Raw genomic sequence first — 6,905 nt, forward strand, 5'->3', positions numbered from 1 at the left:
GGGGTTTTGCTGGGCTTGGCCTGCAGGCTAGCCCTCTCCGTCGGATGCACCTCGGCTACCCGTGAGGAAAATGCTTGTGGCTGGAGTGCTCTGCAAGGGGGAAAATGTCGACGCGGCAGATAAGGCGGTTGTGGCATCTCGGGGACGCGCGTGTCAGATATGAAGTCCGAGGGAGCTAATCTGGCTGTTCAAAAGGATCAGTTTATTAACTTCGCACTGCTCGGCAGAGTCACCAGACATCATGTAACAGAAGACGTTTAAGACAAAACCAGAGAGAGCATCAGTCTGGGAATCACATCCCTTTGCTTATCTCCTGTGCTCCGCAGCGTTTGACCGTTCCTCCTCGCCCCATCGGCTGCACGCTGTGTGTAGTGCCTGGTGTCCCACGGATCTGGGGTTGTTGCACAGAACATTCCTTATAAAGACATCTAGTGGCACAAAGACAGTCCCGGGGAGCAGGCTCCTAGGTTGAAATGAAACCTTCTTGGATTAAGTCAATACCAGGGTTTTAGTTCCTATTAAGCTAGCAGATAGTTTGTTCATTTTGCTGCAGTTTGCAGTGTCTGACCAGATAGGGGTGGATACTTCTTGTCTTCCTTCCTCTTTATATTTCCAGTCTGGGAAACAGCAAAAAAGTTAGTGAAAAGAGTAACATCTGTGAGAGAGAGAGAGAAAAGGAGGAGGCGGGCTGGCCAGGCAGCCAGCCTCAGGAGATGGTAACACAGAAGAGCTATTCATTCTGAGAGCCAGTTGCTCCTCGCCCTGCTAGATTATAAATTGGACACCTTATTAAGAGCTGATCCTCCAGCAGCCCCACCCAGGGCTGTGCTCATGCTCTAAACCAGTGGAACGTAATCCCGTTTCACTACTGATGCCTGTTACTGGATAAGCACATGTGCAAGCAGGGCAGAGGATACTAGGCAGAAAGAAGCAGCATTCTGGCTGTTTTCTGACTTGTCAGTTTAAGGCAGCAGAGTTTTGGGAGAGCGTGGGGAGGAGGTTGGTTTGCACTAAAATTTGGGCACTTTTATGATGATGCTAGCTACCTTACCAAATAATTAAACCAGCTTTTTTTTTTTTTCCTTTTTTGCTTGTTTTCTCAGTTGTAACTTAAAAATGCTGACTCACTGGCACGGTGTGCCAACCCAAATGTTGCTGCTGGAATCAACCACTGGAAGAGCCCGAGATAGAACCCCACCATGGCATAGGCTTTCAGTGGCCCTCTTTGGTGATTCCAAGTTTCTCTTCTGATGGTTTGCTTCGTCACTTATTTCTTGTCAGATTATCCCAAAGGTCTGGACAGATTTAGGTAGATGTCAAGTTGAACAGTTGTTGTGGTGAAAATTTCATGGGAACATAAGTTTAACAAATTCAGCAAAGTTTTATCATCCTTGGCAAGACTTCCAAGATTTTTGACCTTCACATACCTTTCAATCATTTGAAAAGTTCTCTGACTGGCATTTGAAATGCACAAAGTTATTGCCAGTTGTTTCAGAAATAAATATCTGACGTGTTCTTCCGGGCTTATTTTTGTGCTGAAGAAAACAGGATGGAGTATTATAAACCTGTTTTAGTGTCTCTGAACAGTATCCCTGCTCATACATACATGTTTTTCCTTCTGGGCAAAACCAGCTGGGGGGTTCATGCAATGCTAGATGCATCGTGAGGATTCTGCATCGTCGGAGCATTTATTCTGAATGTTGTACAGATACACAGCTGGTTGGTTCCCCTATTGAGGTACCTCTGTTTTACTTTCCTTGGCAGGCAATTTAAACATAGTTAGATATATTGCAACTGAGAAGTGGTCAGGAAATTCAAAAGTAACATGGAAATGCAACCTTAAAACAAGGCCCCCTCCCTGTATAGCAGTGAGTTACGGAGATAGATTCAGGTGTATCTCAATGTTTTCTTCTAGACTTTTTGACTTGTTTTGTGTCTCATATAATTGAAAAGCAGCTTTTGTGTTTGTTTTAGGAGGAACTAAATTTCTTTCAGATCTGATTATCATTAGTGACTCATTTGTCATTTGAAAATGTTTGTGTGATTCTCTCCAGGTTCTGAGTCCCTGACTGTCACTGGTGTGTTGGAAAACAATGACTCCTTAGATGTTCCTGGATACCTTTATGTATCTGCCTCCAGTTACTTTACGAGCTCATGAAAATGAACACAAGGCATCTTCGACATGTCTCTCTCTCTTTTGCTCTCCTATTTTTTACATAAGGCACTTTTGCCAATAACTGTTTCCTAGTAAAACAGTGCCTTTGAGTTTATGCTGTGTGTGTATGTCTGTGTATGTGAGTCCATGTGCCCTACCTCTGCATCTCCCCAAAAGTGTGGGCCTGTTGGTCAGTTAATTTGGCAAAAGAATGCAGATCTGAAAGTGAAGTTCCTATAAGGTTAAAAGAGAGAGGCAGATGGGTACATGCGAGAGCCTGTTTGTGCTAGAAGCATCACGGTGCTGTCAGCTCAGCTCACCTTTTATCAGGCACCAGAGAACTCCCACTGGAATGTGCCCTTGAAAATCAGACTTCATCCTGTCTGGCGGTCATGGACTACTTGTTCGTATGGACTACTTGTTCATACTGGTGGGTTTGGTACGGTTAGAATAGACGGGGGAAGTCTGGGTTGAAAAACTGGAGTTTCTCTTTTGTTCTGCACTTTTGAGATTTTATGATTGTCTCCCGCAGGTGATCAGGAGTCCATAGTTGTGTACTACGCACTGGGTCACACTGGTGCACACACCTTCAAATTGGGTATTTATTTTGTTACAGAGCAATATTACTGTCAGATTTCAATATAATATTAGAAGTGTGGATGTCCTCAAACCAATTTTTGCTAAGGTCATGAAGGCTTTGAAAATAAGGGCAAAGCCTTGAATTTAAGCTGGGACTGAGTGGTCAGCAGAGCAAAGAACAGAGCTCAAGCTTGTTCAGTGGTCTTGTGCTGCTGAGGAAATGGACTGAAGCATTCTTGTATGGGGTATCATTTCTAAACCTGCCAGGTTGTAGAAATCAAGCATAGGGATCAGGTTCGATCTAGCAAATCATCTGATCAGAAATAGTGCTGAAGAATTGAGGCTTTTGCAGCAACAGTTATTGGGGCTTCTGGGATGAATGAGTTCAGATGAACATTAAATCTTTCATTAGTCTTAATGCCAGCGATGGAGAATGGATGACATTACAGAAATGTAAAATACTTTCCTATACCATCGTCAGCCCGGGCTCTTGCGGCGATTCAGCTTCTGCCAACTTCTCTTCATTCATTTGCTGATCTCAGCCAAGCCCTTGAAGAGCTGGGTAATGGTGTTATTTGCATGGGAGGTGAAGATGATGTAGAGATGGGTGTCATATGTGTACTGCTGACAAGTCAGTCCATGGAGCCACCGAATCTTCTCTAGAGGCTTTATATAGATATTGGACAGGCTGGGTGAGGGGAAAGAATCTTGTGTTATTCAGCAGGTGGAAAAGGTTTTGGAGGTTAAGGAAAGAGCAAGTGTTTATCATAAATCTCTTGAGTGTACAAGAGACTTATGTAAGGGATGTCTGAAGATGTACCAGCTCAGTTCCATAAGGCTGTGGACAGACATTTATTTTCAAACAGCTGAGCTGCTTGGAGATCTTACAGCTATTCCAGATGCTTGCTACCAAACCTCTGCTGCTGGCACCTGTACCACTTGCTCTGCTATTAGAAAAGCTGGTCCAAGGTCTTCCTAATCTGTCAGGTGAAGCCTCTCAGATAGTTTTAAGTGCTGACAAAGGTGGTGTTAGTTAACCCAGCTGACATTGTTTTACCTTTAAGAGAGAGCTGTTTACTGGTACAGTCTTACCCTCAGTTTTAGAAAGGAGGGCAAGGAGAAAAGGTGGCTGTAGCCTTTCCTACAGAACACGTCCACAGCCCCAGACAGTTCCTGCATTGCGTCCTACAGGTCTGAAGATGGGTAAGGCATGTGTGTGGGACTGGATACATCTACTGGAACAGACTATGTTACTCCTGTTTTGGTGAATAGGTAGTTGGATATTTCGTGCCAAGCATGTGCGTAAAATATGTGTGAGGTACTTGTTTGTTACATGAGCAACTAAAATGGTGTATTTGGAGCTCTGTCAGCCTCTTGTGTAAGCAACAGCTGTAGGATGGGTACACAGTGTGGTAGAAGCCCAGGTAACTAAGAGATCATTAGTATCCAAATTTACTAACAGAGCATTTACAAGAAATTGTATTAATTATTACGTTAGTACCACTGTGGTTAAAGCTGAACAAACAAGTTATAATAAAATGTTTTAAGAATATTCAGTTAGGGGCAAAGAAAGTTTCTGTGCTCAAGGGATCATTCAGAAATAGGAGGAAGCACGAAGAAAATGTGTGGGTGGTTTTTAAGAGATCCAGATCCAAAAATACAGAACTGTCGAAGAATCCTTGATGTATGCACAGGCAAAACGGAGCAAGCTGTAATACTGTGTGTGGCCCAGTTGTGAATGTGTCTGTGTGCTGGTAGTACTTTAACATGGAGAGCTGATAGTACCCACTACTATGATTTTCAGGTAGTGAAACATGCTCTCCATTATCGAATGGTCTCCTCTGAGTATTGGTGAGACTCAGGAGTCTTCCCAGCATCCCAGAAACAACCTGCAGCCTTTCTGAAACATGGAAATGAACACACAAGTTTTTAAATTCTCCCTTCATCAAGAAACAAACCTGCCCTTTTGTGTAAAGCTGCTGATTTATTGTATGACACAAACATGTAAAAATAGGCCACCCTAATGTCTGAGTCTGGATCTAAATGAGATCCCTAACTTACTGGTCATCCTGTTTCTGAACTGGACCAGAATGGAGCATCCTACCTTAACAACAGTCTGAAACTCTAGTGGAATTTGGACTCAGATCCAAACTCAAGGCACAGGCTCTTCTCTAAATAAAAATAACTAGATCACAAGCTATTTTGAGGTAGTGACTTTTAAACAAGAAACGTAGGGCTTACATGGGTTTTTATTCCTGTCAAATACATCTGGATGTTGTCTTCCTTCCAGCCAATATTCTGAAAGCGCTTTCATCAGCTCAGAGCCAAATTACTCCAACTAGAAGGTGGAAACTGTAGTACAACTGACGTTATTCACGGTAAACACTGGTGGCTTTTTTTTTTTTTTCCCCCCCATGCAGCATATTCTGCTACTCTGGTTGCTACTGATGCTGATATAATTTCTGTCATGGCCTGTGATGAATAGCATATGCAATGCTGGGTCAAGATAAGAGCCAACAGCACGTTGGAAAGTCTTCTCTAAATATGATCCCCACAGTTCTGGCTTTCTTGACAGGGAGGTGGTTAATGAAATTGCCACGCCTGGTACCATTTACATAGCTACCAAAGCTGCGGATCGCCATTACCTCTTCCCTTCCCCCAGCACCCACTAGCAAATCTTCTGTTTTTTTCTGTTTACTTGGATATACCTAGTATAATGATATGAATAGTTTCCATTCACGCAGAATGTGGTGGGATATAGCTGGTTATAAGGGATAGGAGGCAAAGGAGGAAGTGGTATGCTGGGACCTTATTGTCAGTGGCGCTAAGTAGCAAGCACTAAAGCATGTTGTACATCAGTGGGAGCTGGCTGTATATGGTAGCCTACCGGGAGCCTTCCTATTGTGCTCAGCAGATGGACAGCAGGAGGGTTTCATCGCTGTGTTTTAAGGTAAGAGCACTTTTCACCTCGGGAGCTCCAAGCAGTCTACGAAATTCAGTTAATTTAAAGCTCTGGACTGTGTAAATTATTATCCTGTTGTATCGAGGAGCAAACTGGTTTGCTCAAGATGTCACAGGAAGTTTTCAGCTTTGCCGAGGGTATAAACTAGATCTTCTGACTTGTAGGTCTGGGCTATAATCGGAGGAGTTTTCTTCTTCTTCTTAACATAGCTGGCCTATCTTCTCTTTGATATTATCCCATCTTCTCCTAATCACTGGATGACATCTGATCTCTGTGACTTTTGTACAGCATCCAAGATCTATTATATTTGGTCCAGGATCTCACCTTTCATCTCTGGCTCTTCTAATTCCATTTCAGTCCCTGGCGATTCCAGGAGGCTTATCCCAAGCCTGGCTGCCGAGCCCTTGGAAAGCAGGGTGCGCCTTGGCGGTGTATCTTGCCACGGCGTGGAGATTTCCCTGGACCAGCCACAGGAATGGTCACAGTGTCCTGTGCTAAACTCAAGTGTGGAGGATGGCTGTTGCCACCCACACGCTTCCTGCAATTTTTGCTTAAACACAGTGTTCTTTACTCGCTGCCAGCGGTTGGTATGTAAAGCTGCTTTCTGTAGGTTTAAAGCTGCTACTGCCTCCGAAGTGGCTTTATTTTAGTGTTCAGTTTAGTGATTTTGACGGAGTACTTACTAGCCCGTATCTAAGGCTTTATTTAGGGTCAAGTTAACATATAGCATTGCTTTTGTCAACATTATCCTTCTTTTGTCTCTAATCTCACTAATTGTTTTAGGGCTATTGCCTCTTTGTTCCCCTCTCCTTTAAGGACTTGCAATTGTTCTTTTGGGCTATGGATGTCATGGACCAAATCCTGCCCTAATTTACACCTGTAAGACTAATGGAGCTGCATACCTCCTCATGAGGACACAGTTAATAGGATGCTGAAGTTGTTTCTCTGTTTTGAAAAGTCATGTGGTCTAGAGGACTGATGCTGGGAAATGTCATTTAGGATTATATAATTCCTAAATCTGTAAATCCTGATGTACAGATAGCTTCTCCCCTGGCTGTATACTTTTACTGGTGATAAAATAAATATATTTTTTTTTTTTTTTTTTTTTTAATTTTAGATGCTGTACTGGTAGAACCTCTTACTGGAGTTATAACACTTTTATAACAGCTTTTTACACAATACAGCACTTTCCTCATCCTACCTAGTACT

This window comes from Aptenodytes forsteri, unplaced genomic scaffold (assembly GCF_000699145.1).
Source record: "Aptenodytes forsteri isolate BGI_AS27 unplaced genomic scaffold, ASM69914v1 Scaffold81, whole genome shotgun sequence".
Taxonomy (NCBI): domain Eukaryota; kingdom Metazoa; phylum Chordata; class Aves; order Sphenisciformes; family Spheniscidae; genus Aptenodytes; species Aptenodytes forsteri.